The sequence below is a fragment of the Crocodylus siamensis genome, chromosome 2 (assembly GCF_052110815.1).
Source record: "Crocodylus siamensis isolate JL-2025a chromosome 2, ASM5211081v1, whole genome shotgun sequence".
Lineage (NCBI taxonomy): Eukaryota > Metazoa > Chordata > Crocodylia > Crocodylidae > Crocodylus > Crocodylus siamensis.
Window position 1 is genome coordinate 144,803,902 of NC_143396.1, and position 16,720 is coordinate 144,820,621.

The 16,720-nt window shown below is 45.9% G+C and overlaps 1 long non-coding RNA gene across 1 annotated transcript; it reads left to right on the forward strand.

The window, feature by feature from the left end:
• The first annotated feature begins 11,656 nt into the window (after positions 1 to 11,656).
• LOC149870870 (uncharacterized) lies at positions 11,657 to 14,657 on the forward strand. The gene is made up of 3 exons (XR_016440858.1): positions 11,657 to 14,021; positions 14,139 to 14,217; positions 14,336 to 14,657. It is a non-coding gene; the product is annotated as an uncharacterized LOC149870870 (long non-coding RNA).
• The last annotated feature ends 2,063 nt before the right edge of the window (positions 14,658 to 16,720 follow it).

Below are 16,720 nucleotides of genomic sequence, written 5' to 3' on the forward strand. Positions count from 1 at the left end.
AGATGTGTTCAGCACCCTACAACATACAAGGAATATCTTTGTATGTAGGTCCAAAGTTTTGTTTTAAGGTTTAAACAAAAATGTAACCTCAGGCATTCATTCCTTCAGTAAAAGCAGCCAAGGGTTTGGATTCTTGATGAGAAACAGCATCAGGAGCCTATAGTAGTTCAGAGAGTGAAGGGGGGGCCCTTTTCTGGGTGCAGACAGAAGTGACAATTTTTGCCCAATCTGGCAAGAGAAAATAGTTTATAGCTATGACTAAACATAAGTACACTGTGCTAGGGGCACAGGACCAGAAAGGCAGGAAGCCTTGCCCAGAGGCAAACCCCTAACCAAAGAAAAGAAAGGAAAAAACAACTTACCTGTTCCAGGCCGGGAGGAGCAAGGAAGCTCGGGGCAAGAAACCACCCACACGTTTTGTAAGCCATACCCATATAAAGCTGGGGTCAGGTGATGTCATGAGGAGACGCCACCTAGCAGATATGAAAGAGGGCTGCGAAAGTGCAGGAAGGCGGCCAAGGACCAGAGAGCTGGTGGGGAACCACTGGGCAGAAGGCATCCAGCCACTGCAGCCGGCAGCCCACAGCAGAGGCTGCGAGAACAGCAGAGGATCCCTGAGCCAGAGAAGACTGGCGGGGATCGGAGATGCCAGCAGGGAAGCCAGCAAAGGCAGCCACAGTGGCTGCTGTGGTGGAAGTAGCAGAGGCGGCTGAGGATCCCCGAGCTGGAGAAGACCGGGGGGGTCGAAGACGCCAACAGAGAGGCCAGCAAAGGCAGCGGCTGCAGCGACAGTGGGAACAGCGGGAGTGGCAGAGGATCCCCAAGTCAAGGACCGGCAGGGGTTGGAGATGCCGGCAGGAAAATCAGAAGGGACCCTGGCTGTGGCAGCGACAGCAGTGGGGAACCCCAAGCTGGAGTAGCCCGGTAGGGTAAAGGGAGCCCCAGTAAGGGGCAATGGGGCCACTGGCCTGAACAGAAGCAAACACAGGGAGAAAGAGAGGGAGAAAAAGAAGAAGGTGGATCAACAAAGCCCATAGCACCAGGCAAGGGTGGCTCAGGCCCTGTGAACAGAGAGAGAGAAACCCTACCAGAACGCACTGGGCCTACTGCCAGCAGTCATTAAGGGCACCAGCGAAGATAAGCCCGAAAGCTGAGGGTTTCCAGACCCTCACTGGAGCTCAACCAGGGCCCTGGGTGGTCACCATCAAGAGGTAACACCGAGGACAGGAAAGACATCAGCGGGAATAGACTCAGAGGCCCATCTCTAAGGTTGGCGTACAGCCGGGGTGTAGGGGAGGTTGGAGCCCCGTGAACTCCCGCCAAGACTCGTGACGGCCCGGGAGGCACCCTCAAGGGAGACCCCCTCCACTGATGAACCATTCAAAGTTATGGCAGGCGAGTCAGAGGGTCACCCTGAAGACAGCCAAAGCACCCTCTGGGGCCCAAATGTGGGTCCCTGGAAAGCACAGTCAATTGCCCAGGCAAAGGCGGTGCAGGAACACACAGTAGAGCAGAGGCAGGCAGATACACAGCTGCAGACATATTAAAAAATGGCCAGTCAGGTGAAAACATGACCTCACCCTTCAGCAGCAGCTGGGCAGCCCCAAGAATGAGCTACTTCCTCTGTCTTTCCTCGCTCCCATTCTGAAAACAGGGAGCAGTAGCAGATAGCCCTAGCTAGATTCCCCTCCCCCCTGGAACCAACAGTGAACTTCTGTTTGGTCTAGGGTAACATTGCAAAAATTGTTCTGAGTTACAGCTGGGAGCTGCATTAGTCTGTCTGCACCCATTCAAGTATGAAAGTCCAACTTTTACAGTCACTTGAAGTCAGTGTGTTTATTCTGGTTTTACACTGATGTAAAAATAGGTATTTTTTTTCTTCTCACAAAGAATTTTGTTAACACTTGATTCATTGTTTCTTCTAGAATTGGAAAAAGCATAAAACAGCTATGTATGCATGTGAAAGTAATAAACTTTGCTCCCTTTGGGTACAGCAAGAACCCCCAGTCATTATGGGCTGGATATTATTCCTGGGGACAGGACCCAAAGAGTAGAGTTGCCAGAGCTTCAAATAATATAAAATAGGATCCAGGTAGTCAACCAAAGACTGTGGCGCTGGTGTCATCGGGAAGGCTTTGGCTTCCTGACCACAGTCCACTCTTTGGTGAGAGAGGCAGCAAGCTGCTGGGAAGGGATGGCCTCCACCTGTCTCTGCTGGGGAGGAGGCTCTTCTCAGCCAGACTGGCTGACCTGCTCCACCAGGCTTTAAACTAAACCCGCCAGGGGATGGGGGTACTACTGCCACTGCTGCCCCCCTGAACAACCCTTGCAAAGCCAGCAGACCAAGGCATTTAAGGGAGCCCACCCCTGCCCCAGCCCTGGTACAAACTGTAGGCAAGGCAAGGGCCCCCAAGGGGACATTTGGGTGCCTATGCACAAATGGCAGGTTCTTGGGAAATAAACAGGAGGAATTAGTCCTTCTGCTAAACACAAATAACTATGATGTCATAGGGATAATGGAAACCTGGTGGGACTCCGCCCATGACTGGGCCACAGGTATAGACGGCTATATCCTGTACAGGAGGGATTGAGTGGACAAAAAGGCTTTAAGTTTAGCTCTCTATGTCAAGGAAAACTACGTGTCCCTGAAAGCCGACATTGGCACCCACAGTGGATGACTGGAGCCCCTCTGACTGAAAATCCGTGGAGAACACAGCACGGGATACTATGGTGGGAGTCTACTCCAGATCTCCTACCCAGGGTCAAGACCTTGACCAGGAGTTTGCCAGGGAATTGGCTGAGGCTGCGTGCTCCCAGTATATGGTTGTCATGTGAGACTTCAACTACCCAGACATCTTGTGGGTGGAGCGCTCAGCCCTATCCGAGCAGTCGCAAAGCTTTCTCTCGTGTGGATGACCTCTATCTGACACAGGAAGTCTACAGGTCAACGAGAGATAAAGAGCTGCTCGACCTTGTACTGGCAACCAGGGATGAACTAATCAGTGACCTAAAGATTGAAGGGAAGCTGGGTGACAGTGACCATCAGCTGATCACCTTCACCATCTGCCATAAAGTTGGCAAGTCAGTCAGTAATACAGAAGTCCTCGACTTCAGGAAAGCTGACTTTGACAAGCTAAGGAGGCTTGTCACTGAGGCCCTAAAGGGGAACAACCCAAAGGGGAGGGGAGTTCAGGATGAGTGGTTGCTCCTCAAGGGAGCAATCCTGGATGCACACACAAAGTCCATCCCGTCTCAGAGGAAAGGAAACAAAAGGGCACAACAGCCCCATGGCTGTCCAGGAAACTGGTGGACCTCTTGTGTGTGAAAAGGAAGACCTACAAGGATGGAGGACTGGAACCACCACCAAGGAGGAATACTCTGCTCTGGTCCAGACCTGCAGAGAGCAGAGCAGGAAAGCCAAGGCTGCAACAGAACTCCAGCTAGCTACAAATATCAAGGACAATTGATATCTTTTTTTAGATATGTGGGGAGCCGGAGGAAAAGCAAAGGCAACATTGGACCCCTGATAAACCACATGGGACAACTGATGTCCATGAAAAAGCCAACTTCCTAAATGGGTACTTTCTGTCAGTCTTTCACCAGTCTCATGGGATGCCCCTGCCCACTGTGGGTCAGGGAGGCCTGGGTGAGGGAGATTCCTTGCTCTCCATCGAAGCTGACCTCATGAAGGAACACCTTGAGAGGCTGGATACCTTCAAGTCAGCCGGCCCTGACAGTTTACATCCCAGGGTACTCAGGGAGCTGGCAAGCATCATAGCCCAGCCCCTGGCATGAATCTTTGAGAACTCCTGGTGCTCTGACGAAGTGCCCAAAGATTGGAAGAAGGCCAATGTGGTGCCTTTCTTCAAGAAATGGAGGAAAGTGGATCCGGCAAACTACAGGCCCATCAGCCTGACCTTGTTGTGTGTGGATTTTGCAATATAGAAGTAAGGCCATTTCTTTTACCTTTAACCTCAATCCATAGAAGCAGACACAGCACATACCAGATGGGTGAGAAGAGAAGTGCTGTGTAAAGGGTTACTGATAAGATATGAAACTAGCTGAACCCAGTCAACAGAGGAGACTCGTCAACAGAGAAACCTTGAAAGCAGTACAAAAATTGTTTTCTTTCAAGCAGACTACTTGGCAAGAATATATAAAACATGCAGTCACGAGAGTTAAACTTCGGTGCTCACACGCACCATGTCGCTTGATTGGATAGAATAGTAATTTAGTTAGTAGATGGCTGGGTATTCTTACAAGCATTAGCTAATCACAAACTAATGCTGATGTACTAACAAGGTATAAAATAGTATTATAACTCCCTTCTTGGAGGCACCTCGCTGCAGCAAATAAAGATTCTGTATCTGACTTTGGATACTTGCTCTGCATGATCATTGCCCCAGCCTAGAGCGAACTGCATGTGGCTTTAAGAGCATAATTCGTAACAACTTCTATCCTGGGCAGGGTCTTAGAAAAGATTATTAAAGAGGCCATTCTTAACAGACTAGCTGAAGGCAATATCCTGAGGGTTCCCCAGCATGGGTTTGTTGCAGGTAGGTCTTGCTTGACTAATCTCATTTCCTTTTACAACCAGGCAACCTATCACCTGAAAAAGGGAGAAGAGATTGATGTCATATATCTTGTCTTCAGAAAAGCCTTTGATCTGGTATCCCATGATCACCTCTTGGCAAAACTGGCTAACTGCGGCCTCGACCTCACCATGATTTGCTGGCTGGGGAATTGGCTCTGTGGTAGGACCCAGAGGGTGGTGGTTGATGGAAGCCAATATCTTGGTGTGTGGTCACCAGTGGGGTCCCTCACAGCACTGTCCTAGGACCTATACTGTTTAACATCTTCATCAATGACGTGGTCACTGGCGTCAGAAGCGGACCAGCCAAGTTTGCCAACGACACAAAACTCTGGGGTAAAGCCCCACACCTGAGGACGGGTGATCGAGGCAGATCTGGACAGACTCATGAAATGGCCGGATGAGAACCTGATGGTGTTCAACACCGAAAAATGGAAGGTTCTCTACCTTGGGAGGAAAAACCTGCAGCATGCTTATAGGCTCGGCAGTGCTATGCTGGTTAGCACTACAGATGAAAGGGACTTGGGGGTCATGATTGACCACAAGATAAACATGAGCCTTCAACGTGATGCTTTGGTTACTAAAGCGAGCAAAATGCTGGCTTGGATCCATAGATGCTTCTCAAGCAAATCCCAAGACATCATTCTCCTGTTGTACTCAGCCTTGATGAGACCGCAGCTGGAGTACTTTGTTCAGTTTTGGGCTCCACAATTCAAAAAGGATGTGGAGAAGCTTGAGAGGCTGCAGAGGAGAGCTACGCACTTGATCAGAGGTCAGGAAAACAGACCTTCTGATGAGAGGCTGAGAGCCATGGGACTCTTCAGCCTGGAAAAGCGCAGGCTCAGGGGTGATCTGGTGGCCATCTATAAGTTTATCAGGGGTGCTTATCAGGATCTGGGGGAACATCTGTTCACCAGAGTGCCCTAAGGGATGACAAGATCGAACAGTCATAAACTCCTTCATGACTGATTCAGGCTGGACATAAGGCAGAACTTCTTTACTGTCCAAGCCCCCAAGGTTTGGAATAGACTGCTGGTTCAAGCACCCATTTTGAATGCCTTCAAGACACATTGGATGCTCATCTTGCTGGGATCCTATGATCCCTGCTGACTTCCTGCCCCCAGGGCAGGGCGCTGGACTCAGTGATCCTCTGGGGTCCCTTCCAGCCCCAAAGTGTATGAAATCTATGAGAATGCAAGATGCTTGTGAATATCCTGGTTAGTATGTGGATAGAAATTGATTTGTGGAGAAGTTATTCAAGTAAAAGTCATCTCCTTTATCCTGCATTTTCTCAGAGCAGAATTTTTCTGTATGGCAGTTTTGCTTGGGGAAGGCCTAAACTACAGTAACATAAGATGAGTCCACAATCTGAGGCACTGACAATAGTGGGAAATCTAGCTGCATGAGGCCAGACTGAAAGTGAAGTAAAAGCTTCAAGGAGCTGGATCCAGCATGAAGCCATCAGAGGGCGGGAGTGGCCTTCTTGCACCAGTTCTTGTGCCTTTGAGGTCAGATTCAATTTGTCGTACAGTCTTCTTTTGAAGCTGAATCTTGTTTAATCTTTTAGCTTCAGATATCTTTTCAGCCTCTACTTCTGCAAGGAGAGGGAAAAATAAATATATTTTAATGTCTCTAATATATAATATGTGCATTTATATATAAACATAGTTGATACAAACCAGAATATCACTTAGTGGATGAATGCCTCTGTTCGTTTTATTGCCTATTTTGTCATCTAGAAAATTTTAACTAGAGTCCTAAAGGATTTTCGTTTTAGGAAAAACAATGAAATTTCCTGCGTAGGCTTGGGAAATTCTTAGGTCCACAACTCAGGCCTGTGATGTTAACACACCATCTGTGATCAGTTTCATTTTTTTCTCCCACCCATTTTTCTAAATTTAAGATCAGCACCCTGCTGGCTGGGGGCTGCCCAGCTTTAGGTGGGCAGTAGCTGATGAATGAGGTACAATAATCTCTCCCACTGACAGAGGCAACCCATTTGCCAAATGAGCTGAAGTTAGGAGCCAGATTAACTCTTAACTGCTACCTCCTGTGTGGAATCCTCATTTTAAAAATAAACTGAAGCTGGAGTGACCTCTCCAGGGTGCAAAAGCTTGGTCATTGTGTATGGAGATACTGCATTGCTCACACATCAGTGTCCCCCTCTGGTGATTTAATTCAAAGGAAAGGCAGGTGTCAGTACATTTGGAACCAGCTTGGCTGCAGGAGCTGCCAGAGCAAACGAGAGCGTCTGTTTGTTTGTCCATCAGAGTTCCACTCCTAGACTGTTTGTCGACTGAGCTTAGACACCCCAGTCTACTGCAGCATGAAGTAGACTTCAGTCCCATAACCTTTTGCCAGCATTTCCTCCACCAGGGGTAAATCTGGTACCCCCCTCTAAGGTGATCTTTTTCTGAGGGCTCGGTGGGGGGCTGCCAGGGGGAGGGGCTGGCCTCAGGGAGGCTGAGGGGGGTTGGGGAGGCTGGGGGAGTGGGCAGGGCTGTCAGGGGTCCCCCCACAGTCCCTTTCCCCCTCCTCCAGCCCCCCCCCCCCACTCCTTACTCACAGGCACCAGAGCCCTGGTGCTGAAACATGCAGCCTAGCCAGCCATGTGTTTCAGTACCAGGGCGAGGGGCAACCATATAGATGCTCTGGCAGCCACAGCATCTTTTTGGAGGACCCAACTGCTGGTTGCCTGCCCTGCTTCTTTATACTTCATGTTTTTTAGACCCCTGGATATCCAGGGGTCTAAAAAATATGAAGTATAAAAAAGCAGCGCAGGCAAACTTGCAGTGAAGGGAACATTTTTTTGTTCCTGCACATGCCTGTTTGACAGTTCAAAGCAGGCCACCAGACCCAGAACATCTTCTGAGTTATAGCTGCCCAGATGGCTGGGCAGGGGGCACAAATGGCAGTAGTGCCGCACAAAGGCCAACCCTGCAACCGCTGTTCACTGGCAGCTGGGCTAGAGGGGCAGATGCCTCTAGTGGCTTTGCAGTCCCCATCCAAATCTGACAGGTGTGCAGCAGATCACAGCCAAAGTAGCAGCCCCCCACTGCCAGACTGCCTCAGTGGGTAGAGGGTGCAGGGAAGTCTCAGGACTGCTTCAGGAGTGCAGCTGGCACAAGGGGTAGTGTCCACAGGTACCAGTTGGCTCGGCCCCAGAAGCTCCTGAGAGCAAGTAGCCCTGAGCTGCTTGCCAGGGCAGCTTTTTATACTGCTGGGGACAGGACAGGTGCTGGCCCCAGGCTCTAGCTCCCCCTGGCTGAAGATCAAGAGGAGCCAGGCAGGGTTATTTTGCCCCAGTGGCACAATTTGCTCCACAACAAAGTGCATGTCCAAGCACGTGCACCGAGGCACAAAGCCCTGGCTCAAATTTGCACCACTTCTTTTTGAGCTGCTGCAAGTGCACATGCTTGCATATGTGGACCTGCCCAAAGAAGTCAATATCAAGGGTCCAAGGAGAGAGTCTAGTTTTTAAACTAGGGAGAGTTTGAGAAACAGAGTTTGAGAAATTGTAAAGACTAAAAACAATGATAAACAATGATAAAGGAAGCCTTGAAAGGAGTGTTTTTTTAAACCTTGAACAGAGTGTTTAGCCTGTAAGAGTGAGTATTGGAATCTTAAAAAGAATTCAGAGTTGAATAGATGTTCAGCAAAGATTTTAAGATATGCATTACCTTTGAGGAAACGAGACAATGTATATAAAACAAGACATTGCATATTATATAACCTTACAATGTTGCTGTAAGTAGCTGCTAGCAGTACCATTTTATTCCCTGCCATGTGAAATTTCATGTTTTCGGACATGAAAAGTAGCAATCAGTTGCTTTCCTCTTTTTTAATTTAAAAGCTGAGCTAAGAGCATTGCTTGGAATTTAGATGATTGTATCATTTTCATTCCTACTTATTGACCCTTTAAGAGCAGACTTGAAAACTTACCCTCTAGTGGTGGCATCAGCCCTTTCTCAACAGTTTTAGTTGGTTGGAGAGCAGAAATATGGCATTTAGGTTTGTCTTCTTGGAAAATTTCTAGCTCTCCCAATTCCTGGAGCAAATGTCTTATAAACAAAGCAAGTTCCATTGGATCATGGCTATGACATTAACAATATAAAATAATTGGTGTTATTTTACAATGAAAACATCAGCACCTGGGATTCTTCAGGTTATCTGTGTAACCTTTTCTATACCCAGGTTAACAACAATCTCACCTGAAATTAATGTTTATCCATTTATACATGCTATTTTGACCACAAGAAAGAGTATCAATAGTCCCATGGAACAAGAGAAGCATATTGAGATAAACAAGATGGCTAAGTACAGACAGTCAAGAAGCCCGAGGCTGAATCAATTCAGTCTGCACAGGTTAGTCTAAGCTGTGTAGATAGAACCAATAAGCAAGTGAACAGACATTCACTTTTGATTCAAGAAATGCAGGCATATGCCTGCAGTGGCTCAGGCCAGAAGCTGGTGGGTGCTAGAGCACACTTCTGCTCAGCTGGAGCTGATAGCTTGAGCCAAAGCTAGCCCATCCACCCTGCAATGGGAGACTTGCAGGGGAGGTGCAAAGCATCCTGGGATGCTGGGGAACTGTGAGTTAACGTGAATCTGGGGCAGAAGTTCCATAAACTAATTTAAGCTAAATCAGTTAAGTCTGATACTACATTCATCCAGGTTTATATAAAACCAGTTTTGGCCATTCTGAAAGCAATTTATGTGCCCTGAGCTCTTGTTGTGTTACAGATTTGAATCTGTTTCCAATCACTCATATCAGTTTATGTGTAATTTCTGTCCCTAGCTCATGTGATACAGACTTAAGCCTAACACAGGTGCTAGAGAGATCATTCTCAGTCTGCTGCTTTGTTCATGTCATGATTAATATAAAAACATGAACAGAGAAAATTAGATCTTGATTAGTTCCTATGAATGTATTACTGTTAAATAGAATCACTGACAGAAACTCAGCCATATTAGACTGCATCATTACTGTGAGAAGAATTTCCTACATACTCACTTTTTTGACCTGATTACCAGAAGCCCATTAAAGTATTTGATGGTTGTTGATATTAGTGTTAGGAGGTTTCCTGGAATATGTTAGGCTTAAATATGGTAAGTTACCGTAGAGAATATAAATTTCTTCACATTTGGATTCAACAATAAATCCAAAAGATGTCTTCAAAACAAGCCTTATTTGGTATGTAGGGCTATGTGTATGTAGAGGTGTAACAGCCAGGGTCTGCACCTTGGGTAATAGTGGCAGCAGAGGCTGGACTACTTGGGCCAGCACTGGCAATAACTTCCATTTATGTGGCCCCTTCTTAGAGGACACCCATGGCTAGTGCTCCATCACCCACCACTCGCTGCACTACCGTGTGTGAGGTGAGGAAGTTACCGATCATTCAGCCACAGGTTCTGTGTAGAAAAGCCCCCATTTCCCAGTGTGTAACAGGGGGTCAGGTATGGGTTTCAGGCAAGGATGACCTGAGACTGCACCCTGCCAGGTAAAGGAAGTTTCACATCAAGGGAGGGGCAGGATGATTAGCCCACCACAGCCGGCACTGGAGGAGAGACCATTGGGACCCTGGAAGGAGGAAGAAGAGAAACTTTACCTGTGATCCTGAGGGAAGCTGGGATCTTGGTACTCCGGACAACGACAGGCTGACCACAAGTATAAATATTCCCCCGGGAACCCCAACCAATCTGGTGAGTGCGGGGAAAGACTGCAGGGCTCCGGGATACAGCTCTGCTGGGGACCCCAAGAGCTAGAGAGAGAGGCTTCAGGACTGGGCTCGGGTGGTAGGAGCTAGATGCAGCAACCAACTCATGGAGGCAGCTCAAACACCAGATCGGCCATTTAAAAAAGTAGGGGCAGCTCCCAGGATAAGCTGTGAAAGATGTGGAGAACATATTCCTCTCGTAAGACTTCTTAAACCCAGAGACTCTGGTAATTGCAAAGTATCCCTCGGGCATCTGGAGCCTAGGGTCCTTATCTGCGGCTCTGAATGCCCTCACTAATGAGGTAATTAGCGAGGATACTGTTACAATATAGACTCCTGCCGTGCAAATAAAGGCTACTCTGTGAGTTTACTATCCAGGTGGCTGTAGTGAATTCTTGCTCAGATACCACCACCATCACTGAATCCCTGTCTTTTCTTTGTATCTAAGTCATGGCAGGTGAGTTCAAAGAGACTGAGCTGGGAGTGATTCCCTGCCCCCCCCCACACAACTCTGTTCTTAGTTAAGAGGCAGCATATACTCATTTGGAAGCTGGGCCCTCTTATTTTTGTTCTCAGCGCTGTTGCTGATGTTCTGTATAGCCTTTGTCATGGCACTTTCCTTCATGTCTGTTTGGTCTTTTATAATAGGTTATAAATTTCGTGCATCAGAGACTGTCTCCTGCTATGTCTTTGTACAGTGCTGAGCTCAGCAGGACCCCAGTCTCTTAATTATTCTTACCAGAAGATACTAATATAAAAAGTAATATTCACTCTTGCATGTCTTGGTGAGATGTCGTAATAGGGCACTTACACAGTATAACAGCTTCTTTGTAAGATGGATGTCACCGTCCTCTTTCTATATAAATCGTACTCCATAGCGAATATGTAAATAGTATTTGCTTACGTAGTCATGTCAGAAAGTGCTCACTTTTCACCTACAATATAAAAGACAATTAGCAAGAATTTTTACAACCTTTTACCATCCTTTTGTAAATTCAACTCTTGTTTTCCATGTGCATCAAGCAAAAATTTGTCTTTTGAGCTTGATCTAAGTCCTACTGGGGTTAACAGGACTCCATTTGATTGGCTTTAAAGGGCTTTGGATGAGGCCTTTCTGGTCTGGGTAACTCTTTTTGATTGAGGAAAGCAGAAAGAAAGAAAATAAAACCATTCCTCTCATGGGAGACAAAAAAGACTTTCTGTTGCTGTAGGTCATCTAGCAGGAATCTGTTCTCATCTCTGCCCTCTCACATAACGGGACAGCTGGCTGAAAATGGTGGGGGGGAATTCACTGTTTCAGATGCAGCTGTAATCTTGTAGTGATTAACCCATTTTTCATTTTCTACATTTGACCTTTTTTTCATTTTTCACAGTATGTATTTCCCCCATTTCCCAAATATTGTTTTTTTTATTTTGTGAAAAATGTGGTTTGGGCACTTTTAAAAAAATCTTTGTTCAAATGAACTTAAAATTGAGTAATGTTTATCTTTTCAATACTCTCTTAAAAATATTCTGCTTTACAACAGCCTTATAAAAAACTCAGCTTTCTGTTTGTTTTTACCAAAAAGGTTGTCATTCCACTCAGGCTGGCATTTACAGATATGACACCTGGAAAACAGACCTGTGGCTGCATACCCATGTGGGAACAAATATCTAGTAGCAGCTCTCTCTCTTTGTTTTATGTTTTGTTTTGTTGGATTTTTATTTGTCATTTGTACTCACACACTCAGCTGCAAATAGAGCCCCACACAGCCAGTGCTGATTTCCATTTTGGTGGCTCTTGGCTTCACAGAGAAAAGCGTAAAGCAAAGTACATGGCAATCCCCAACATCCTCCTTGCACTGGCTGCTTACAAAATAAAGAGCTTTGTGGAGTGTCACTAGGCAACACTCAGGCCAGGTACAGACACTACACTTTTATCAGTGTAAGGGATCAGAAACCAGTCCATACCCATAACAGAACAGAAGCTTGGTACACACAGACTGGTTTAAAAATAGCAGAACCCAGTCTAAGATTTGCCCCCTCCTTTCCCCAACCCCCCCAAGGGCAAATGTGTGTTCTGTTTGTTACCAATCTAAACTATGCCACTTTCAGAAAACAATGTAACTTAGATTGATTCTGCCTCAGGCTTTTTGAATGTCTGTTCCTAGCCTATGAGAAACATGGGGAGAAATGATCACTGACTGAGAACAGCTTAAATGGCTGCTCTAAAGCAGCTGCTCTTGTTGCAGCCAGATGGGATGGAGAGAACGGAAGGAGAGGCCCCTCAGTCTAGCTCATTGCTTTGGAGACTTTATTCCAAGCTAATTCTAAGTCTTTGGCTTGTTTTGCTCCCCCATGCCTCTCCACACACCCCCACATCTTGTGATAGGAATGCAGCTGGGCTATAATGTACTTTTACAATGGTCAGCTAACCTTCAAACTAGAACTGGCCAGATAAGAAAATCCATGCTAAATCTTACAGGCAATTTTTTCAGAGCCAGCCTTTGTAAATCTTATGGTTATCAGCAATTGGGCAGTTGAGGTTCAGTTTTACATGTCCAGGTGATATAGAACAGGGTGAAGTGTTAGAGAATCCATGAAGTCTATTGGAGATTTTGCTGCTGATTTATACATGGAAAGAGCTCATGTTACAGTGCTAGCAGAGTGGTGAAACTTCAAGATGGAGGCAGAGAATTTGCAGAAATGTTTATTGATTAATTTTAAAAACTTCATATTTAACCTCTGTTGCTAAACTTATTTAAATAGCAACTTGCTAAGCTATAAGGCTTTCATATTCACTAGCAAGTTTGTGGCAAGAACTGCTGTGTCAGCATGTCCAGGGCTGAACAGATGTCCCTAATATACATGAGAATGTCGTAGACACTTGTAACTCCAGAAGTAGTGCAACCTCTGAGTGGAGATGGCACTGCCAACAGGTATATTCGGTAACAAAAGATGTATTTAAATGCACAAAATGGCTGTTGCATATGTGATTTTTCTATTTGCACCTTTAGTTACACAAACAAATGTGTTGTTATTGTTAAGATTTATCTCCAGAGAGGGAATGAGTTTGTTAAGGATGTATTTATGAAAAATGCACTTCATTCCCTCTAGAATTTGCAATCTAAGGGCGTGTGTAGACAATTTTCCATTTATACCAATTCAACTGCATTTGTATTTGCAGGACCCAGGATTTCCCACCACTTTAAAGTCCATTTAATGCCTTTAAACTAACACTACTCAGAGATGTTTTAATTTGTGTAGCTTTAATGATACACCACTTCAACTGTGGCTGTTTGCATGAAAAAAATCCAGAGACTTCAGAGACTTGTAACTAATCCCCTTCACCACAAGGGGCCACTGCGTTCCAGCCTCTAGCCAGTAGTTAGCTGCTGTGTGTCTGTCTGGGTTTTTTGTTTGTTTTTTAACCCTCTTTCACTCCTCGTTCCTCACCCCTCCCTCCTCCGCAGTCAAGTTGGGACATGTCTGCTTACTTGACCAGGCCAATTATTCTTACCTTGTTATTGTCTTAAAAGGTAGGAAAGAGCAGGGAAAATAAATAACATAATTTTCTACCCCCTCTTAATTGTTGGCCCCCCGCCACTTATTGTCTCTGTCCTTCCCCACCTCCCCGCCTATGTACTGTCCACCTGCTATGACCCCTGCACCCCCGGCTGTCTGCCAATGCAGTGGCTATGGCTCCCAAAGACCATGGCAGGATCAGCATAATGGTAAGCTTTTTTTTTCTTTTTTTCTTTTTTTCCTGCAAGTAGTTTGAAACTTGGGATGCAGGGTTTACATGACTTCCTTCAGTATTGCAACTGGAATTTCATCTTGTTCCATTCCAGAACTAGGAGTCCAAGGGCACCCTGACACTGCCTGCCAGACACGGCACCTGGGATATCACCCGGGAAGCTGCATATTTAGGTAATATATCCCACCAACTGTGTGTGTGGGTGGGGAGGGGTGGCAAAAGTCTGGTTTTTCAACTGTGCACCAAGCCCCCCTCCTCCTTCTCTTCTTCCCTTTTCCTCCCCCCTCACAGAAAACTTCTGAGGGTGGAACTCGCTGGGGACAAGCCCACAGGCCAGTCACTATCACTGTCAAGTCACTATCAAGATGCTGGGGGAAAAAACCCCCAAAAAATCTTTTTTAAACGTTCTTATTTTTATGGTGTGTGTGAACTTGTATATAGTTATTTTTTGTTAAGAGGGACTCTTAAGTCAAGAGTCTGAACCTTTTTTATTTTTTTACATTTTGTATTTATTTTATTTTTATATTGTCGATTTGTGTATAGTTATTTTTGCTATTTGATTTCAGTAAAGTTTTTTGTTCTATATAATAGATGTCATGTTTTTTTGGGATGGTCGGGTTTGTTTTCAGATATGGCACCCACCTCAGTGGTGGAGTTGTTGTGCCTGGGGGGTTTTTAGTCATGGCATTGCTGGAAAAACTTGCAGCCTTGCAGCATGGACTATTATCAGAGGGAGGCTGAATGTTTGTCAAGTGCTGGCTGGGGTGTGGACCAGCCAGATATGTCTTGTAAGAAAAAAACTAAACAACCCCACTCATGGCCTTTAGTCTTTGCTAAAGACTTTAGCCTTTAGCAAGTCTTTAGAGACAATTTGGTAAGTCTTTAATATGCATTATAATCGCCAAGGGGGGTGGAGGGTTGGGGTTAATGCCTGCTTCTACAGCTCCAAAACAGCTGCTTTTTTCTTTGCAGGTAGGAGGTGTGATGCAAAAATTATAATTATTTTTCAATGCTTTCTTTGCAATGCAATGTTTGCTCTGAAAGGTGCTACATGCAGGATTTTGTACAGCCAGGTTTGCAGACTGCCTCCCCCCACATCTGGTTCAACCTGGAGAGAGCTTATCACTTTGTTCAGGATTGCTTTGTCCTCCCTTGCCATCTCTCTCTCCCCTCAGCCTTCTTAAAGGATGGGAGTGCTGCTCCTGGTCTTTCTCTCAACTTCTCCTAAGGCACTCCAGGGTGACTGCTCCAGAATAAAGTGTATTCAGAAAGAACTTTTCATACATTTTCTTGAATTTGGAATACCTCCTTCTCCTACACTAGGAATTGGCATGTCCTCATCAGATGGGTCTCAGATAAGCAGGGAGCTGTTAATTAGCCAAGGCCATGGTTTCAAAAAGCACTATGCCCATGATTTTTTTTCTTTCCCACAGTTCCTCTCCCTCCTCATAGCCTCCAGCATTTGAGGTCTATGTGGTCTTCATAAATCCCATGCTCAATAACTAATATGGGACAGTGTGTGCCTTCAGATCAGTGCCTACAGCAGTCCAGAGAGAGTAATGGGGTTTGCAGGTGTCTACCAGCTGCTGCATTGGAAGGGTGGTCAGTTAAGCTGTGCAGGCAGATGTTTGCAGGGAAAAACAGAGTTGGAGTCAGGTTTGCACCTGCAGAGGGTGGAGGTTGCGGGGGGGGGCGGTGTTTGGACAGTTCCTCATGGGGATGATGTGAGGAGGGTGCTTCATCCATGTAATAACTGCTTGTGTTGCAGAGATAAAGCATTGTGTAAGAATTGCAATAGCTGGCCTGCTTATTCCTAGGCCTTTTTTTTTTTTTTTCTCTCTCTCTCTATTTTTCCTGCTCACCTAAGTCACCTTCTTGGATATCTACGGTGCATTTTTGGTACTTGCACATCCAGAGGTATGCTTTCTTTGGATGCATAGCCACACACATGTGGCTGACTACGTATATATCCAGACTGTAGGCATCAGATAGCTATCCCCAGACATATTATTGAAGTGTCTGGAGGGAATCAATCTGCACTATGGACCTTGTTTGTGTCCAGCCTGCAAAGCAACCATGGTCCGTCCTGTGTTGCAATCCCCCCCCCTCCCCCCCCCCCCGGCCAGCTGCAAACTGGTCTACCACCCCACCTCCCAGGTCTGTGAAATCAAGCAGGAGCACGTTCAAACCAGAATTTTTTGTTCCTCATCTTAATTTTTTTCACAATAAATTGAATTGCAATTCATTCCATTGAGAAATCACAATAAAGCTGAAACAGTACGGACTTTTTTTTTTTAACTCAACAATGCTGTTGGTAGTCAACTGGTGAATACATGTTTTTACACTACAGCCATTGCCAGAAAATGCAAGACACTAGGATAAAACACCAATTCACAATATGCTCCCATGTCCCTTGAGTAGTCCCTTGATATGATATGAATGAATGGAGGGCTGCATGGTGGGAGGGCAAAGGGGAAGAATGGAGGGAGGCAGGCAGCCAGCCTGGTTACTGGCCCTTCCTTGTTACTGATGACTGGACAACTTTTATGGAGTCATGGCATTACTGAAATGTTGAAGGATGGACTGTTTTCAGATGGAGGGAGGTCAAATGCTTGGCCAATACTAGTCTGCAGCCAGCATTTTCTTGCAAGAAAGGAACCCATCGACAAAGCTTAG